The following is a 22,690-nucleotide window of genomic DNA, read 5'->3' on the forward strand; positions in this document are numbered from 1 at the left end:
AGACACCTTAGCCAAGACACCTTAGCCAAGACACCTTAGCCAATACACCTTAGCCAAGACACCTTAGCCAAGACACCTTAGCCAAGACACCTTAGCCAAGACACCTTAGCCAAGACACCTTAGCCAAGACACATTAGCCAATACACCTTAGCCAAGACACCTTAGCCAAGACACCTTAGCCAAGACACATTAGCCAAGACACATTAGCCAAGACACATTAGCCAAGACACCTTAGCCAAGACACATTAGCCAAGACACCTTAGCCAAGACACATTAGCGAAGACACCTTAGCCAAGACACCTTAGCCAAGACACCTTAGCCAAGACACCTTAGCCAAGACACATTAGCCAAGACACATTAGCCAAGACACATTAGCCAAGACACATTAGCCAAGACACCTTAGCCAAGACACATTAGCCAAGACACATTAGCCAAGACACATTAGCCAAGACACCTTAGCCAAGACACATTAGCCAAGACACCTTAGTCAAGACACATTAGCGAAGACACCTTAGCCAAGACACCTTAGCCAAGACACCTTAGCCAAGACACATTAGCCAAGACACATTAGCCGAGACACCTTAGCCAAGACACCTTAGCCAAGACACATTAGCCAAGACACCTTAGCCAAGACACCTTATCCAAGACACATTAGCCAAGACACATTAGCCAAGACACCTTAGCCAAGACACCTTAGCCAAGACACATTAGCCAAGACACCTTAGCCAAGACACATTAGCCAAGACACATTAGCCAAGACACATTAGCCGAGACACCTTAGCCAAGACACCTTAGCCAAGACACCTTAGCCAAGACACATTAGCCAAGACACCTTAGCCAAGACACCTTAGCCAAGACACATTAGCCAAGACACCTAAGCCAAGACACCTTAGCCAATACACATTAGCCAAGACACATTAGCCAAGGCACCTTAGCCAAGACACATTAGCCAAGACACCTTAGCCAAGACACATTAGCCAAGACACATTAGCCGAGACACCTTAGCCAAGACACCTTAGCCAAGACACATTAGCCAAGACACATTAGCCAAGACACATTAGCCAAGACACATTAGCCAAGACACATTAGCCAAGACACCTTAGCCAAGACACATTAGCCAAGACACCTTAGCCAAGACACATTAGCCAAGACACCTTAGCCAAGACACCTTAGCCAAGACACCTTAGTAAAGACACATTAGCCGAGACACCTTAGCCAAGACACATTAGCCAAGACACATTAGCCAAGACACATTAGCCAAGACACATTAGCCAAGACACCTTAGCCAAGACACATTAGCCAAGACACATTAGCCAAGACACATTAGCCAAGACACCTTAGCCAAGACACATTAGCCAAGACACCTTAGTCAAGACACATTAGCGAAGACACCTTAGCCAAGACACCTTAGCCAAGACACCTTAGCCAAGACACATTAGCCAAGACACATTAGCCGAGACACCTTAGCCAAGACACCTTAGCCAAGACACATTAGCCAAGACACCTTAGCCAAGACACCTTATCCAAGACACATTAGCCAAGACACATTAGCCAAGACACCTTAGCCAAGACACCTTAGCCAAGACACATTAGCCAAGACACCTTAGCCAAGACACATTAGCCAAGACACATTAGCCAAGACACATTAGCCGAGACACCTTAGCCAAGACACCTTAGCCAAGACACCTTAGCCAAGACACATTAGCCAAGACACCTTAGCCAAGACACCTTAGCCAAGACACATTAGCCAAGATACCTTAGCCAAGACACATTAGCCAATACACATTAGCCGAGACACATTAGCCATGACACATTAGCCAAGACACCTTAGCCAAGACACATTAGCCAAGACACATTAGCCAAGACACCTTAGCCAAGACACATTAGCCAAGACACATTAGCCAAGACACCTTAGCCAAGACACCTTAGCCAAGACACCTTAGCCAAGACACCTTAGCCAATACACCTTAGCCAAGACACCTTAGCCAAGACACCTTAGCCAAGACACCTTAGCCAAGACACCTTAGCCAAGACACCTTAGCCAAGACACATTAGCCAATACACCTTAGCCAAGACACCTTAGCCAAGACACCTTAGCCAAGACACATTAGCCAAGACACCTTAGCCAAGACACATTAGCCAAGACACCTTAGCCAAGACACATTAGCCAAGACACCTTAGCCAAGACACATTAGCGAAGACACCTTAGCCAAGACACCTTAGCCAAGACACCTTAGCCAAGACACCTTAGCCAAGACACATTAGCCAAGACACATTAGCCAAGACACATTAGCCAAGACACCTTAGCCAAGACACCTTAGCCAAGACACATTAGCCAAGACACATTAGCCAAGGCACCTTAGCCAAGACACATTAGCCAAGACACCTTAGCCAAGACACCTTAGCCAAGACACATTAGCCAAGACACCTTAGCCAAGACACATTAGCAAAGACACCTTAGCCAAGACACCTTAGCCAAGACACCTTAGCCAATACACCTTAGCCAAGACACCTTAGCCAAGACACATTAGCCAAGACACCTTAGCCAAGACACCTTAGCCAAGACACCTTAGCCAAGACACATTAGCGAAGACACCTTAGCCAAGACACCTTAGCCAAGACACCTTAGCCAAGACACCTTAGCCAAGACACCTTAGCCAAGACACATTAGCCAAGACACCTTAGCCAAGACACCTTAGCCAAGACACATTAGCCAAGACACCTTAGCCAAGACACCTTAGCCAAGACACATTAGCCAAGACACATTAGCCAAGACACCTTAGCCAAGACACATTAGCCAAGACACATTAGCCAAGACACCTTAGCCAAGACACCTTAGCCAAGACACATTAGCCAAGACACCTTAGCCAAGACACATTAGCCAAGACACATTAGCCAAGACACCTTAGCCAAGACACCTTAGCCAAGACACCTTAGCCAAGACACCTTAGCCAAGACACCTTAGCCAAGACACATTAGCCAAGACACATTAGCCAAGACACATTAGCCAAGACACCTTAGCCAAGACACATTTGCCAAGACACCTTAGCCAAGACATCTTAGCCAAGACACATAAGTCAAGACAACTTAGCCAAGACACATTAGCCAAGACACCTTAGCCAAGACACATAAGCCAAGACACCTTAGCCAAGACACCTTAGCCAAGACACCTTAGCCAAGACACATTAGCCAAGACACCTTAGCCAAGACACCTTAGCCAAGACACCTTAGCCAAGACACATTAGCCAAGACACATTAGCCAAGACACATTAGCCAAGACACCTTAGCCAAGACACATTTGCCAAGACACCTTAGCCAAGACATCTTAGCCAAGACACATAAGTCAAGACAACTTAGCCAAGACACATTAGCCAAGACACCTTAGCCAAGACACATAAGCCAAGACACCTTAGCCAAGACACCTTAGCCAAGACACCTTAGCCAAGACACTTTAGCCAAGACACCTTAGCCAAGACACCTTAGCCAAGACACATTAGCCAAGACACCTTAGCCAAGACACATTAGCCAAGACACCTCAGCCAAGACACCTTAGCCAAGACACATTAGCCAATACACCTTAGCCAAGACACCTTAGCCAAGACACCTTAGCCAAGACACATTAGCCAAGACACCTTAGCCAAGACACATTAGCCAAGACACCTTAGCCAAGACACATTAGCCAAGACACCTTAGCCAAGACACATTAGCGAAGACACCTTAGCCAAGACACATTAGCCAAGACACCTTAGCCAAGACACCTTAGCCAAGACACATTAGCCAAGACACATTAGCCAAGACACATTAGCCAAGACACCTTAGCCAAGACACCTTAGCCAAGACACATTAGCCAAGACACATTAGCCAAGACACCTTAGCCAAGACACATTAGCCAAGACACCTTAGCCAAGACACATTAGCCAAGACACATTAGCCAAGACACATTAGCCATGACACATTAGCCAAGACACATTAGCCAAGACACCTTAGCCAAGACACATTAGCCAAGACACATTAGCCAAGACACCTTAGCCAAGACACATTAGCCAAGACACCTTAGCCAAGATACATTAGCCAAGACACCTTAGCCAAGACACCTTGGCCAAGACACCTTAGCCAAGACACCTTAGCCAAGACACCTTAGCCAAGACACCTTAGCCGAGACACCTTAGCCAAGACACCTTAGCCAAGACACCTTAGCCAAGACACATTAGCCAAGACACCTTAGCCAAGACACCTTAGCCAAGACACATTAGCCAAGATACCTTAGCCAAGACACATTAGCCAATACACATTAGCCGAGACACATTAGCCATGACACATTAGCCAAGACACCTTAGCCAAGACACATTAGCCAAGACACATTAGCCAAGACACCTTAGCCAAGACACATTAGCCAAGACACCTTAGCCAAGACACCTTAGCCAAGACACCTTAGCCAAGACACTTTAGCCAAGACACCTTAGCCAAGACACCTTAGCCAAGACACCTTAGCCAAGACACATTAGCCAAGACACCTTAGCCAAGACACCTTAGCCAATACACCTTAGCCAAGACACCTTAGCCAAGACACATTAGCCAAGACACCTTAGCCAAGACACATTAGCCAAGACACCTTAGCCAAGACACATTAGCGAAGACACCTTAGCCAAGACACCTTAGCCAAGACACCTTAGCCAAGACACCTTAGCCAAGACACATTAGCCAAGACACCTTAGCCATGACACCTTAGCCAAGACACCTTAGCCAAGACACATTAGCCAAGACACCTTAGCCAAGACACCTTAGCCAAGACACCTTAGCCAAGACACCTTAGCCAAGACACATTAGCCAAGACACCTTAGCCAAGACACCTTAGCCAAGACACATTAGCCAAGACACCTTAGCCAAGACACCTTAGCCAAGACACCATAGCCAAGACACCTTAGCCAAGACACATTAGCCAAGACACCTTAGCCAAGACACATTAGCCAAGACACCTTAGCCAAGACACATTAGCCAAGACACATTAGCCAAGACACCTTAGCCAAGACACATTAGCCAAGACACATTAGCCAAGACACATTAGCCAAGACACATTAGCCAAGACACATTAGCCAAGACACATTAGCCAAGACACCTTAGCCAAGACACATTAGCCAAGACACATTAGCCAAGACACATTAGCCAAGACACCTTAGCCAAGACACATTAGCCAAGACACCTTAGCCAAGACACATTAGCCAAGACAAATTAGCCAAGACACCTTAGCCAAGACACATTAGCCAAGACACCTTAGCCAAGACACATTAGCGAAGACACCTTAGCCAAGACACCTTAGCCAAGACACATTAGCCAAGATACATTAGCTAAGACACATTAGCCGAGACACCTTAGCCAAGACACCTTAGCCAAGACACCTTAGCCAAGACACATTAGCCAAGACACATTAGCCAAGACACCTTAGCCGAGACACATTAGCCAAGACACATTAGCCAAGACACATTAGAAAAGACACCTTAGCCAAGACACCTTAGCCAAGACACATTAGCCAAGACACATTAGCCAAGACACATTAGCCAAGACACATTAGCCAAGACACCTTAGCCAAGACACATTAGCCAAGACACCTTAGCCAAGACACATTAGCCAAGACACCTTAGCCAAGACACCTTAGCCAAGACACATTAGCCAAGACACATTAGCCAAGACACCTTAGCCAAGACACATTAGCCAAGACACATTAGCCAAGACACATTAGCCGAGACACCATAGCCAAGACACCTTCGCCAAGACACCTTAGCCAAGACACATTAGCCAAGACACATTAGCCAAGACACATTAGCCAAGACACATTAGCCAAGACACCTTAGCCAAGACACATTAGCCAAGACACATTAGCCAAGACACCTTAGCCAAGACACATTAGCCAAGACACCTTAGCCAAGACACCTTAGCCAAGACACTTTAGCCAAGACACATTAGCCAAGACACATTAGCCAAGACACATTAGCCAAGACACATTAGCCGAGACACCTTAGCCAAGACACATTAGCCAAGACACCTTAGCCAAGACACCTTAGCCAAGACACATTAGCCAAGACACCTTAGCCAAGACACCTTAGCCAAGACACCTTAGCCAAGACACATTAGCCAAGACACATTAGCCGAGACACCTTAGCCAAGACACCTTAGCCAAGACACCTTAGCCAAGACACCTTAGCCAAGACACATTAGCCGAGACACATTAGCCAAGACACCTTAGCCAAGACACCTTAGCCAAGACACATTAGCCAAGACACCTTAGCCAAGACACATTAGCCAAGACACATTAGCCAAGACACCTTAGCCAGGACACATTAGCCAAGACACATTAGCCAAGACACATTAGCCAAGACACATTAGCCAAGACACCTTAGCCAAGACACATTAGCCAAGACACATTAGCCAAGACACCTTAGCCAAGACACCTTAGCCAAGACACCTTAGCCAAGACACCTTAGCCAAGACACCTTAGCCAAGACACATTAGCCAAGACACATTAGCCAAGACACCTTAACCAAGACACCTTAGCCAAGACACATTAGCCAAGACACATTAGCCGAGACACCATAGCCAAGACACCTTAGCCAAGACACCTTAGCCAAGACACCTTAGCCAAGACACCTTAGCCAAGACACATTAGCCAAGACACATTAGCCAAGACACCTTAGCCGAGACACATTAGCCAAGACACATTAGCCAAGACACATTAGAAAAGACACCTTAGCCAAGACACCTTAGCCAAGACACATTAGCCAAGACACATTAGCCAAGACACATTAGCCAAGACACCTTAGCCAAGACACATTAGCCAAGACACCTTAGCCAAGACACATTAGCCAAGACACCTTAGCCAAGACACCTTAGCCAAGACACATTAGCCAAGACACATTAGCCAAGACACCTTAGCCAAGACACCTTAGCCAAGACACATTAGCCAAGACACATTAGCCGAGACACCATAGCCAAGACACCTTAGCCAAGACACCTTAGCCAAGACACATTAGCCAAGACACATTAGCCAAGACACATTAGCCAAGACACATTAGCCAAGACACCTTAGCCAAGACACATTAGCCAAGACACATTAGCCAAGACACCTTAGCCAAGACACATTAGCCAAGACACCTTAGCCAAGACACCTTAGCCAAGACACTTTAGCCAAGACACATTAGCCAAGACACATTAGCCAAGACACATTAGCCAAGACACATTAGCCGAGACACCTTAGCCAAGACACATTAGCCAAGACACCTTAGCCAAGACACCTTAGCCAAGACACATTAGCCAAGACACATTAGCCAAGACACCTTAGCCAAGACACCTTAGCCAAGACACCTTAGCCAAGACACATTAGCCAAGACACATTAGCCAAGACACCTTAGCCAAGACACCTTAGCCAAGACACCTTAGCCAAGACACCTTAGCCAAGACACATTAGCCGAGACACATTAGCCAAGACACCTTAGCCAAGACACCTTAGCCAAGACACATTAGCCAAGACACCTTAGCCAAGACACATTAGCCAAGACACATTAGCCAAGACACCTTAGCCAGGACACATTAGCCAAGACACATTAGCCAAGACACATTAGCCAAGACACATTAGCCAAGACACCTTAGCCAAGACACATTAGCCAAGACACATTAGCCAAGACACCTTAGCCAAGACACCTTAGCCAAGACACCTTAGCCAAGACACCTTAGCCAAGACACCTTAGCCAAGACACATTAGCCAAGACACATTAGCCAAGACACCTTAGCCAAGACACCTTAGCCAAGACACATTAGCCAAGACACATTAGCCGAGACACCATAGCCAAGACACCTTAGCCAAGACACCTTAGCCAAGACACATTAGCCAAGACACATTAGCCAAGACACCTTAGCCAAGACACATTAGCCAAGACACCTTAGCCAAGACACATTAGCCAAGACACATTAGCCAAGACACCTTAGCCAAGACACATTAGCCAAGACACCTTAGCCAAGACACCTTAGCCAAGACACTTTAGCCAAGACACATTAGCCAAGACACATTAGCCAAGACACATTAGCCGAGACACCTTAGCCAAGACACATTAGCCAAGACACCTTAGCCAAGACACCTTAGCCAAGACACATTAGCCAAGACACATTAGCCAAGACACCTTAGCCAAGACACCTTAGCCAAGACACCTTAGCCAAGACACATTAGCCAAGACACATTAGCCGAGACACCTTAGCCAAGACACCTTAGCCAAGACACCTTAGCCAAGACACCTTAGCCAAGACACATTAGCCGAGACACATTAGCCAAGACACCTTAGCCAAGACACCTTAGCCAAGACACATTAGCCAAGACACCTTAGCCAAGACACATTAGCCAAGACACATTAGCCAAGACACCTTAGCCAGGACACATTAGCCAAGACACATTAGCCAAGACACATTAGCCAAGACACATTAGCCAAGACACATTAGCCAAGACACCTTAGCCAAGACACATTAGCCAAGACACCTTAGCCAAGACACATTAGCCAAGACACATTAGCCGAGACACCTTAGCCAAGACACCTTAGCCAAGACACCTTAGCCAAGACACCTTAGCCAAGACACCTTAGCCAAGACACATTAGCCGAGACACATTAGCCAAGACACCTTAGCCAAGACACCTTAGCCAAGACACATTAGCCAAGACACCTTAGCCAAGACACATTAGCCAAGACACATTAGCCAAGACACCTTAGCCAAGGCAGTCGGTGGCAGTCAGTGCTAGCAGACGTGAAACTGTTTGCTCTGTTGTTATTCACTAGTGACTCTTGTAAAAGTGACGCTAATACGCCGAATTGTTTTAAACCCTAAAGTTTGGGTCGTGAAGTCGAAGTTCCAGTAGTGGTTTCCTTGGTTCAGCGGAGGACTGTGCTGTGATTTGGGCGTGATTCATTCCTGCGTCCCGGCGGTTACGCCCGGCGGACAGCATTGGTCAACCCAAACCAGCTGCCTAGCCGACAAGTGATCACCTGGAGATCTGTTAAGTTGGTGCTGTGATTGGTACGCTCAGTCCGTAAACGTTTCGTGTTTTGTTTGTAAACAGACGGTGCGTGCTAGCAACAACAAAAGTGATCTTCCCTGTTTGGGTTAAGTGGCGTCGTTTTTCGCATATTGAGGCTCTGCTTCGCTACGTTCATGCGTTGGTGTTAGTGTGCTCGGCCTAGTGGTTCCACAAACATTAGTGAAGAGGAGTGCTTGTTTGGTTTAGTGAAGCTACGCGATCGTCGCCTCCGATCCTGTTTGACTCCCGAGAGTGTGAGTGTCGTGGGTTACCGCGAGTTTCCCCTCAGCGTGGCTTGGCCGCTGTTAAGTTCCTTCTACACGTCTGCTACTTCATGTACTAAATGAGTGCGCGTGGAAAAAATGAGTGAGCACGACACAAGCCAATCAAATGCAGGCTTGGGCACGGCGCTGAAGGACTTCTTCCGTAAGAGCAGCAAGACTGTACGCTCACCCCCTAGTGGGAACGTACAGAACAATGAAGCTGATTGCAGAGAAGAAGAAGTAGTGGCAGGTAAGGAAGTTACTGCCAGTTATGCAGGAGCGGCGAAAAATATCGCCTGCAGCCAGGGAGCCGGAACGGGGTGTGATGAAACCCAACCAGCGGCGGAAACGGGTGGTTCCATGCAAGTAGGCAGAAGTAAGCTGAAAGAAGCCCTGGAGACAGCGAGGGAGTTGCATCTCTACACCAAAGACCGCAACAATGTTCACGCACCCATCAAGAGGATGTCGGTCAAAATATTATCCGATCTCAGCAGCGTGGAACGCGAACTACTTACATGGAAGATGCGAGCAGAAAGAGCAGAAAAGCTGCTTAGCGAGGCTAGATCGAGTTGCAGCGAGACGGTGACACCACTGACGCAAACCGCGGGTTCATCTAAACGGGGGAGAAGTGCGATAACCCCGGAAGCTGTACCATTGATGCAGAAGAAGCCTAAAAGTGACGCTTCGGGGAACCTCGTAACCGAAACTCCCATAACCGAAACGTCCGACGAACTGCCGTGGACCACCATCGTTAAGCGGAGGCAGCAAGAGCCCAAGAAGACGACTACCGAGCAAGCGGGTAAGGCAGCAGTCCTGCCAAAGATGGCCTCTCAAACGCGCCACAAAACGGAAGCGATAGTAGTGGGGCTCAAAGAAAAGGAGTCGTACGCCGACATTCTGCGAAGGGTGAAGGCGGATCCGAAACTGCAATCGCTTGGGAAGCAAGTTTCCAAGGTTAGACGCACGAGGGAGGGAAACCTGATTTTCGAGCTGAAGCGAGACGATGCAGTAAGCGGTAGCGACTTTAAAGACCTGCTGCAGGATTCCGTGGGAGAAGCCGGTCAGGTCACAGTGCGAGGAAATGTTGCGACACTTGAAATTCGCGACATAGACGAGGTGACAACCCTGGAAGAGGTTGAACGCGCGCTTAAAGCGAGATTCGAACTCGGTACTACTCGCCTCGACATCAACATAAAGCCGGCATTCAACGGAACGCAGACAGCCTGCATAAAAATGGCAGCCAAGCAAGCGCTGCTTATAGCGTCAGCGAGAGAGGTAGAAATTGACTGGTCAATTTGCCGAATCCGCATTCTGCCACAATCGCGAAGGTGTTTCCGCTGCTGGGAATACAACCATGTGCAGCGAGACTGCAAGGGACCGGATAGGAGGAACAACTGTCTGCGGTGCGGCGAGGAGGGCCACCAGGCTCGCACGTGCACCAAACCGGCAGTATGCCTAGTATGTGCTCCAGGCAACAATGCTCACCAGGTCGGAGGAACGTATTGTCCAGCAGCCCAGAAAGCATGGAGATAGTGCAAGTAAACCTGAATCACTGCGAGGCTGCACAAGATCTTTTGTGTCAGGTAGTGGTTGAGGAAAAGGGCGATGTGGTCATTCTGTCGGAGCCGTATCAAGCACCGAAAGGCGGCAGCAACAACTGGGTTTCGGACAAAACAGGCAAGGCTGCAATCTGGGCTGCGGGAAGATTCCCGATTCAGAGAGTGGTTTCCTGTACATTCGAGGGTTTCGTGATCGCCGAAGTAAACGGAGTGTGCATCTGCAGCAGCTACGCACCGCCAAGCTGGGAGCTGAAAAGGTTCAACGAGATGTTGGACAACCTAGTCGCTGAACTCAGTGGGATTAGCGACGTGATCATCGCCGGAGACTTTAACGCATGGGCCGTTGAATGGGGGAGCATTCGCACGAACAACAGGGGAGAAGCGATACTGGAGAGTTTCGCCCGGCTGAACGTTGTCCTGGGAAACGTTGGCTCCACTCCTACATTCAGCAGGAACGACAGGACGTCGATTATCGACATTACGTTCTGTAGTCCCGTCCTGGCGCAACACCTAAACTGGCGAGTGAGCGATGCGTATACCCTGAGCGATCATCGAGTTGTCCGGTATAGCATCGGGAAAAAGCGCATAACACTGCAGGTTCCGTCAAACAAAATGCGAGGCTGGAAAACCCGGATGTTCAACAAAGAACTTTTCTTGGAAGCGCTTAACTTCGGCGATTTTGGAATAGTTCGAAATGCTCCAGATCTTGTAGCTGCTCTGTCCACGGCGTGTGATGCCACGATGCCCCGTAGAAAGCCACCCCGTCATTCCCGTACTCCTGCCTACTGGTGGGACTCTACCATCGCGAAGTTCCGGTCTGATTGCTTGGCAGCCCGCAGAAAAATGCAACGTGAGAGGTGTCCGAAACGAAAACTGCAGCTGAGAGACGCCTACGTTACGGCTAGGTCGGTCTTAAAGAGAGAGATTAAGTCGAGCAAACGGCGTTACTTTCTTCAATTATGCGCAGCAGTCGCTCGGAAGCCATGGGGTTCTGCTTTCAAGGAGCTGATGGGGAAAGGCAGAACACATGAACCCGTCGAGCGTTGCCCTGTTGTGCTTAAAAGCATCATCGAAAGATTGTTCCCGACGCACAACCCTCCGGTACTAAACCCAGCGTTCACAGTCCCGGAGTCCGAACCTGAGCCGATTACAGTCGACGAGATCCTCAGGATTGCTGACCGCCTCAAACCAGGAAAAGCACCCGGGCCGGATGGACTTCCTAACGAGGCAGTCATGGTGGCCATGAAAGCGTATCCGGCAGTGTTCCAAACCGTGCTGCAGACCACTCTCCTGTCTGGGCAGTTCCCGTCGTTGTGGAAGAAGCAAAAGCTGGTTCTAATACCAAAGCCGGGCAAGCCACCGGGTGACCCGTCAGCCTTCAGGCCGTTGGGTCTCATCGACACCATGGCTAAGGTTCAGGAGATGACGCTTCTGGATCGTTTGGTTCAATACACGGAAGGCGAACACGGACTTTCTGAGCGCCAGTTCGGTTTTCGGAAGGCGAGGGGGTTAAAACGTCCACCATTACAGCCGGAGTTCCACAGGGATCAGTTCTTGGTCCCACCCTGTGGAACGTCATGTATAACGGAGTACTAACCCTCGCTCTTCCTCCAAAAACTGAGCTCACCGGCTTTGCAGACGACATTGCGTTAACAGTCACCGGCGAATCCATCGAGGAGGTTGAGATGTTAGCCACGGATGCTGTCGGTAGAATCGATGAATGGATGAAAGCAGCCTGCTTAGAAATTGCGCACGCGAAAACAGAGTTCATACTCATCAGCAGCCATAAGGAAGTGCAGAAGGCATCGATACTGGTGGGCTCAGAGCACATTGAGTCCGTCAGGAATCTCAAATACCTTGGGATTCGAATCGATGACCGGCTGAAATTCAAGCACCATCTAGATGATGCATGCAATAAAGCCATGAAGACCGCAAATGCATTGGCATCATTCATGCCAAACATAGGTGGACCCAGCAGCAGCATACGACGTCTTCACGCAAGCGTTGCCATATCCGTTATAAGATATGGTGCGCCAGTCTGGGCGCATATTCTGTCGGAAAAGCAGCACCAGAATACTGTACGTAGAGTACATCGGCGATTGGCCATGCGTGTTGCTAGTGCTTACCGTACCATCTCGTACGATGCGGTTTGCGTGATATCGGGTATGATGCCCCTATGCATCATTCTTGAGGAGGACTTGGAGAATTTCCGGACGGCACGTGCGGGGGAACCTCTCACTGCAGCTGTGAAGAAACGCATCAGGGCAGAGACGACGCAGAAATGGCAGAGTAGCTGGTCAAGTTCAACAACAGGCAGATGGACCTATTCGCTGATTCCCGATGTTGCGGCATGGGTTGGAAGGACGCATGGTGACGTAGACTTCTTCGTCACGCAGATTCTTTCCGGCCATGGCTGCTTCCGGAGCTACTTACATAGGTTCACGCACGCGTCTTCGCCGCGGTGCCCAGCTTGTCCGGACGCCGACGAGACGGCAGAACATGTCATGTTCGGCTGTCCAAGGTTCATCGCCGAACGTCAGCAGCTGAACGACATGTGCGATACGGAGGTTGGGCATTCAAACTTGGTGCAGCTGATGCTCCAGAACTGCAATATGTGGGAGGCTGCGTCGACGATGATGCGCCAGGTCGTTACAAAGCTGCAGCGGTGGTGGAGAGAAGACCAGATGCATGGTCTTGCCTGAGTGTTTAGTGTGAAGTGTTGTGTTGTTTGTGTGTGCGTGTGTGACCGTTCAGTGTAAAACCTACATGTGCTCGAGAGTGTTATATGTTGCTAGTACGTACCAAGTAGACTAAGTGCACAGCACTGCCCCTCCCATGAAGTAATACCGCGAGGTGATTCCGTGGGAGGGTGCACAGGGTTCAAGGAGAGTTTTTTACTGGGTAAAAATCCCATGTCCCCCACTGTGGGTGTCTTTCGAAGATTTTAAACTCCTTGTAAAAAAAAAAAAAAAAAAAAAACCTTAGCCAAGACACATTAGCCAAGACACCTTAGCCAAGACACATTAGCCAAGACACCTTAGCCAAGACACATTAGCCAAGACACCTTAGCCAAGACACATTAGCCATGACACATTAGCCAAGACACCTTAGCCAAGACACATTAGCCAAGACACATTAGCCAAGACACCTTAGCCAAGACACATTAGCCAAGACACCTTAGCCAAGACACATTAGCCAAGACACATTAGCCGAGACACCTTAGCCAAGACACCTTAGCCAAGACACCTTAGCCAAGACACCTTAGCCAAGACACCTTAGCCAAGACACCTTAGCCAAGACACATTAGCCGAGACACATTAGCCAAGACACCCTAGCCAAGACACCTTAGCCAAGACACATTAGCCAAGACACATTAGCCAAGACACCTTAGCCAAGACACCTTAGCCAAGACACATTAGCCAAGACACATTAGCCAAGACACATTAGCCAAGACACATTAGCCAAGACACCTTAGCCAAGACACATTAGCCAAGACACCTTAGCCAAGACACCTTAGCCAAGACACTTTAGCCAAGACACATTAGCCAAGACACATTAGCCAAGACACATTAGCCAAGACACATTAGCCGAGACACCTTAGAAAAGACACATTAGCCAAGACACCTTAGCCAAGACACCTTAGCCAAGACACCTTAGCCAAGACACATTAGCCGAGACACATTAGCCAAGACACCTTAGCCAAGACACCTTAGCCAAGACACATTAGCCAAGACACCTTAGCCAAGACACATTAGCCAAGACACATTAGCCAAGACACCTTAGCCAGGACACATTAGCCAAGACACATTAGCCAAGACACATTAGCCAAGACACATTAGCCAAGACACCTTAGCCAAGACACATTAGCCAAGACACATTAGCCAAGACACCTTAGCCAAGACACATTAGCCAAGACACCGTAGCCAAGACACCTTAGCCAAGACACCTTAGCCAAGACACATTAGCCAAGACACATTAGCCAAGACACCTTAGCCAAGACACCTTAGCCAAGACACATTAGCCAAGACACATTAGCCGAGACACCATAGCCAAGACACCTTAGCCAAGACACCTTAGCCAAGACACATTAGCCAAGACACATTAGCCAAGACACATTAGCCAAGACACATTAGCCAAGACACCTTAGCCAAGACACATTAGCCAAGACACATTAGCCAAGACACCTTAGCCAAGACACATTAGCCAAGACACCTTAGCCAAGACACCTTAGCCAAGACACTTTAGCCAAGACACATTAGCCAAGACACCTTAGCCAAAACACATTAGCCAAGACACATTAGCCAAGACACCTTAGCCAAGACACATTAGCCAAGACACATTAGCCAAGACACCTTAGCCAAGACACATTAGCCAAGACACCTTAGCCAAGACACATTAGCCAAGACACATTAGCCGAGACACCTTAGCCAAAACACCTTAGCCAAGACACCTTAGCCAAGACACCTTAGCCAAGACACCTTAGCCAAGACACATTAGCCAAGACACATTAGCCGAGACACCTTAGCCAAGACACCTTAGCCAAGACACATTAGCCGAGACACCTTAGCCAAGACACCTTAGCCAAGACACCTTAGCCAAGACACCTTAGCCAAGACACATTAGCCAAGACACATTAGCCAAGACACATTAGCCAAGACACATTAGCCAAGACACCTTAGACAAGACACATTAGCCAAGACACCTTAGCCAAGACACCTTAGCCAAGACACTTTAGCCAAGACACATTAGCCAAGACACATTAGCCAAGACACATTAGCCAAGACACATTAGCCGAGACACCTTAGCCAAGACACATTAGCCAAGACACCTTAGCCAAGACACATTAGCCAAGACACCTTAGCCAAGACACCTTAGCCAAGACACCTTAGCCAAGACACATTAGCCAAGACACATTAGCCGAGACACCTTAGCCAAGACACCTTAGCCAAGACACCTTAGCCAAGACACATTAGCCGAGACACATTAGCCAAGACACCTTAGCCAAGACACCTTAGCCAAGACACATTAGCCAAGACACCTTAGCCAAGACACATTAGCCAAGACACATTAGCCAAGACACCTTAGCCAGGACACATTAGCCAAGACACATTAGCCAAGACACATTAGCCAAGACACATTAGCCAAGACACCTTAGCGAAGACACCTTAGCCAAGACACATTAGCCAAGACACCTTAGCCAAGACACATTAGCCAAGACACCTTAGCCAAGACACCTTAGCCAAGACACCTTAGCCAAGACACATTAGCCAAGACACATTAGCCAAGACACCTTAGCCAAGACACCTTAGCCAAGACACATTAGCCAAGACACATTAGCCGAGACACCATAGCCAAGACACCTTAGCCAAGACACCTTAGCCAAGACACATTAGCCAAGACACATTAGCCGAGACACCTTAGCCAAGACACATTAGCCAAGACACCTTAGCCAAGACACATTAGCCAAGACACATTAGCCAAGACACATTAGCCAAGACACCTTAGCCAAGACACCTTAGCCAAGACACATTAGCCAAGACACTTTAGCCAAGACACATTAGCCAAGACACATTAGCCAAGACACATTAGCCAAGACACATTAGCCGAGACACCTTAGCCAAGACACATTAGCCAAGACACATTAGCCAAGACACCTTAGCCAAGACACATTAGCCAAGACACCTTAGCCAAGACACATTAGCCAAGACACCTTAGCCAAGACACCTTAGCCAAGACACATTAGCCAAGACACATTAGCCAAGACACCTTAGCCAAGACACCTTAGCCAAGACACCTTAGCCAAGACACATTAGCCAAGACACATTAGCCGAGACACCTTAGCCAAGACACCTTAGCCAAGACACCTTAGCCAAGACACCTTAGCCAAGACACATTAGCCGAGACACATTAGCCAAGACACCTTAGCCAAGACACCTTAGCCAAGACACCTTAGCCAAGACACATTAGCCAAGACACATTAGCCAAGACACATTAGCCAAGACACCTTAGCCAGGACACATTAGCCAAGACACATTAGCCAAGACACATTAGCCAAGACACATTAGCCAAGACACCTTAGCCAAGACACATTAGCCAAGACACATTAGCCAAGACACCTTAGCCAAGACACATTAGCCAAGACACCTTAGCCAAGACACATTAGCCAAGACACATTAGCCGAGACACCTTAGCCAAGACACCTTAGCCAAGACACCTTAGCCAAGACACCTTAGCCAAGACACCTTAGCCAAGACACATTAGCCGAGACACATTAGCCAAGACACCTTAGCCAAGACACCTTAGCCAAGACACCTTAGCCAAGACACCTTAGCCAAGACACATTAGCCAAGACACATTAGCCAAGACACCTTAGCTAAGACACATTAGCCAAGACACCTTAGCCAAGACACATTAGCCAAGACACCTTAGCCAAGACACATTAGCCAAGACACCTTAGCCAAGACACATTAGCCAAGACACATTAGCCAAGACACCTTAGCCAAGACACATTAGCCAAGACACATTAGCCAAGACACCTTAGCCAAGACACATTAGCCAAGACACCTTAGCCAAGACACATTAGCCAAGACACATTAGCCGAGACACCTTAGCCAAGACACCTTAGCCAAGACACCTTAGCCAAGACACCTTAGCCAAGACACCTTAGCCAAGACACATTAGCCGAGACACATTAGCCAAGACACCTTAGCCAAGACACCTTAAGGTCCATTTAGTGATCGGGTGAAAGTGAACGTGAAATTTTGTTTTTTGAACATATTTCACAAAATAATTGTCCAAATATTATGTGTTATACACCAAAAGATAGGAAATTAAATTCCCCAAATGTTGGCATTTTTAAAGTGACTCAAATATTGAATTTAATATGTTTCCTTGTTATTCCCCGCTCACCATTAAATTTCACCGTGAAATCACCGTGGAAATCTCCATGGAGCGAATAGCTGTCAAATGATTGATGCGGTTCACAATTACCGGTTTGCTGCGGTGAATAATTTGAATAGAACCGTTTCACTTTCAGAATAGTCAGGGAATTCTGAAATGGATTTCACCGTGAAAAATATTATTAAAAATTCTCACATGCGAGTATTAAAATATATTGATGGGGTTTGTTATTTTTAAAATCAATAATTAATTCTACATTAATTGATAAATGTTATTTTGTTTTTATTTTACTGTCCCATAATGAAAATATAAGAATTTTTTCATTCAATTTGTTTAACGTTCTTTATTCGTTGTGTGGCAAATGTTCCAACACAGTATTAAAAAGTCTGTAATTTCCATTATCCATCAATTGTATCACCAACGATTGAAATAAACTTTTGCTATGTTTACGTTGTTTGTGTTAACTGAATGATTTCGCTTGATTTGAAATGTCAATCTCCATCTGCCAGAATTTCACAGAGCGATTTCACGTTCACTTTCACTCGATCACTAAATGGACCTTTAGCCAAGACACATTAGCCAAGACACCTTAGCCAAGACACATTAGCCAAGACACATTAGCCAAGACACCTTAGCCAAGACACATTAGCCAAGACACCTTAGCCAAGACACATTAGCCAAGACACATTAGCCAAGACACATTAGCCGAGACACCTTAGCCAAGACACATTAGCCAAGACACCTTAGCCAAGACACCTTAGCCAAGACACATTAGCCAAGACACCTTAGCCAAGACACATTAGCCAAGACACATTAGCCGAGACACCTTAGCCGAGACACATTAGCCAAGACACCTTAGCCAAGACACCTTAGCCAAGACACATTAGCCAAAACACCTTAGCCAAGACACATTAGCCAAGACACATTAGCCAAGACACCTTAGCCAAGACACATTAGCCAAGACACCTTAGCCAAGACACATTAGCCAAGACACATTAGCCAAGACACATTAGCCAAGACACATTAGCCGAGACACCTTAGCCAAGACACATTAGCCAAGACACCTTAGCCAAGACACCTTAGCCAAGACACATTAGCCAAGACACCTTAGCCAAGACACATTAGCCAAGACACATTAGCCGAGACACCTTAGCCAAGACACCTTAGCCAAGACACCTTAGCCAAGACACATTAGCCAAGACACCTTAGCCAAGACACATTAGCCAAGACACATTAGCCAAGACACCTTAGCCAGGACACATTAGCCAAGACACATTAGCCAAGACACATTAGCCAAGACACATTAGCCAAGACACCTTAGCCAAGACACATTAGCCAAGACACATTAGCCAAGACACCTTAGCCAAGACACATTAGCCAAGACACCTTAGCCAAGACACATTAGCCAAGACACATTAGCCGAGACACCTTAGCCAAGACACCTTAGCCAAGACACCTTAGCCAAGACACATTAGCCAAGACACCGTAGCCAAGACACATTAACCAAGACACCTTAGCCGAGACACATTAGCCAAGACACATTAGCCAAGACACCTTAGCCAAGACACCTTAGCCAAGACACCTTAGCCAAGACACATTAGCCAAGACACATTAGCCAAGACACCTTAGCCAAGACACCTTAGCCAAGACACCTTAGCCAAGACACCTTAGCCAAGACACATTAGCCAAGACACCTTAGCCAAGACACATTAGCCAAGACACATTAGCCAAGACACCTTAGCCAAGACACATTAGCCAAGACACATTAGCCAAGACACATAAGCCAAGACACCTTAGCCAAGACACCTTAGCCAAGACACCTTAGCCAAGACACCTTAGCCAAGACACCTTAGCCAAGACACATTAGCCAAGACACCTTAGCCAAGACACCTTAGCCAAGACACATTAGCCAAGACACCTTAGCCAAGACACCTTAGCCAAGACACCTTAGCTAAGACACATTAGCCAAGACACCTTAGCCAAGACACATTAGCCAAGACACATTAGCCAAGACACATTAGCCAAGACACATTAGCCAAGACACATTAGCCAAGACACCTTAGCCAAGACACATTAGCCAAGACACATTAGCCAAGACACATTAGCCAAGACACCTTAGCCAAGACACCTTAGCCAAGACACCTTAGCCAAGACACATTAGCCAAGACACCTTAGCCAAGACACCTTAGCCAAGACACCTTAGCTAAGACACATTAGCCAAGACACCTTAGCCAAGACACATTAGCCAAGACACCTTAGCCAAGACACCTTAGCCAAGACACCTTAGCCAAGACACCTTAGCCAAGACACATTAGCCGAGACACATTAGCCAAGACACCTTAGCCAAGACACATTAGCCAAGACACATTAGCCAAGACACCTTAGCCAAGACACCTTAGCCAAGACACCTTAGCCAAGACACATTAGCCAAGACACATTAGCCAAGACACCTTAGCCAAGACACCTTAGCCAAGACACCTTAGCCAAGACACCTTAGCTAAGACACATTAGCCAAGACACCTTAGCCAAGACACATTAGCCAAGACACATTAGCCAAGACACATCAGCCGAGACACTTTAGCCAAGACACCTTAGCCAAGACACATTAGCCAAGACACATTAGCCGAGACACCTTAGCCAAGACACCTTAGCCAAGACACCTTAGCCAAGACACCTTAGCCAAGACACCTTAGCCAAGACACATTAGCCAAGACACATTAGCCAAGACACCTTAGCCAAGACACATTAGCCAAGACACCTTAGCCAAGACACATTAGCCAAGACACATTAGCCAAGACACCTTAGCCAAGACACATTAGCCAAGACACATTAGCCAAGACACATTAGCCAAGACACCTTAGCCAAGACACCTTAGCCAAGGCACATTAGCCAAGACACATTAGCCGAGACACCTTAGCTAAGACACATTAGCCAAGACACCTTAGCCAAGACACATTAGCCACGATACCTTAGCCAAGACACCTTAGCCAAGACACATTAGCCAAGACACCTTAGCCAAGACACATTAGCCAAGACACATTAGCCAAGACACCTTAGCCAAGACACCTTAGCCAAGACACATTAGCCAAGACACCTTAGCCAAGACACCTTAGCCAAGACACATTAGCCATGACACCTTAGCCAAGACACCTTAGCCAAGACACCTTAGCCAAGACACCTTAGCCAAGACACATTAGCCAAGACACATTAGCCAAGACACCTTAGCCAAGACACCTTAGCCAAGACACCTTAGCCAAGACACCTTAGCCAAGACACCTTAGCCAAGACACCTTAGCCAAGACACATTAGCCAAGACACCTTAGCCAAGACACATTAGCCAAGACACATTAGCCAAGACACCTTAGCCAAGACACATTAGCCAAGACACATTAGCCAAGACACCTTAGCCAAGACACCTTAGCCAAGACACATTAGCCAAGACACATTAGCCGAGACACCTTAGCTAAGACACATTAGCCAAGACACCTTAGCCAAGACACATTAGCCAAGATACCTTAGCCAAGACACCTTAGCCAAGACACATTAGCCAAGACACCTTAGCCAAGACACATTAGCCAAGACACATTAGCCAAGACACATTAGCCAAGACACCTTAGCCAAGACACATTAGCCAAGACACATTAGCCACGACACCTTAGCCAAGACACCTTAGCCAAGACACATTAGCCATGACACCTTAGCCAAGACACCTTAGCCAAGACACATTAGCCAAGACACATTAGCCGAGACATATTAGCCAAGACACCTTAGCCAAGATAAATTAGCCAAGACACATTAGCCAAGACACATTAGCTAAGACACCTTAGCCAAGACACCTTAGCCAAGACACCTTAGCCAAGACACATTAGCCAAGACACATTAGCCGAGACACCTTAGCCAAGACACCTTAGCCAAGACACCTTAGCCAAGACACATTAGCCAAGACACCTTAGCCAAAACACCTTAGCCAAGACACATTAGCCAAGACACCTTAGCCAAGACACATTAGCCAAGACACATTAGCCAAGACACCTTAGCCAAGACACCTTAGCCAAGACACATTAGCCAAGACACATTAGCCGAGACACCTTAGCCAAGACACCTTAGCCAAGACACCTTAGCCAAGACACCTTAGCCAAGACACCTTAGCCAAGACACATTAGCCAAGACACATTAGCCAAGACACATTAGCCAAGACACCTTATCCAAGACACCTTAGCCAAGACACATTAGCCAAGACACCTTAGCCAAGACACCTTAGCCAAGACACCTTAGCCAAGACACCTTAGCCAAGACACCTTAGCCAAGACACATTAGCCAAGACACCTTAGCTAAGACACATTAGCCAAGACACCTTAGCCAAGACACATTAGCCAAGACACATTAGCCAAGACACCTTAGCCAAGACACATTAGCCAAGACACATTAGCCAAGACACCTTAGCCAAGACACCTTAGCCAAGACACCTTAGCCAAGACACATTAGCCAAGACACATTAGCCGAGACACCTTAGCCAAGACACCTTAGCCAAGACACATTAGCCAAGACACCTTAGCCAAGACACCTTAGCTAAGACACATTAGCCAAGACACCTTAGCCAAGACACATTAGCCAAAACACATTAGCCAAGACACATTAGCCAAGACACCTTAGCCAAGACACCTTAGCCAAGACACATTAGCCAAGACACATTAGCCGAGACATCTAAGCCAAGACACCTTAGCCAAGACACCTTAGCCAAGACACATTAGCCAAGACACATTTGCCGAGACACATTAGCCAAGACACCTTAGCCAAGACACCTTAGCCAAGACACATTAGCCAAGACACCTTAGCCAAGACACATTAGCTAAGACACATTAGCCAAGACACATTAGCCAAGACACCTTAGCCAAGACACCTTAGCCAAGACACCT

The 22,690-nt window shown here is 47.4% G+C and overlaps 1 long non-coding RNA gene across 1 annotated transcript; it reads right to left on the reverse strand.

The window, feature by feature from the left end:
• Positions 1 to 18,071: 18,071 nt before the first annotated feature.
• LOC125774531 (uncharacterized) lies at positions 18,072 to 21,460 on the reverse strand. Its single transcript, XR_007421014.1, has 3 exons — positions 21,401 to 21,460; positions 19,007 to 19,090; positions 18,072 to 18,362 (listed from the first exon to the last, which is right to left on the reverse strand). It is a non-coding gene; the product is annotated as an uncharacterized LOC125774531 (long non-coding RNA).
• Between the last annotated feature and the right edge of the window lie 1,230 nt (positions 21,461 to 22,690).

Source organism: Anopheles funestus, unplaced genomic scaffold (genome assembly GCF_943734845.2).
Source record: "Anopheles funestus unplaced genomic scaffold, idAnoFuneDA-416_04 scaffold_18_ctg1, whole genome shotgun sequence".
NCBI lineage: Eukaryota > Metazoa > Arthropoda > Insecta > Diptera > Culicidae > Anopheles > Anopheles funestus.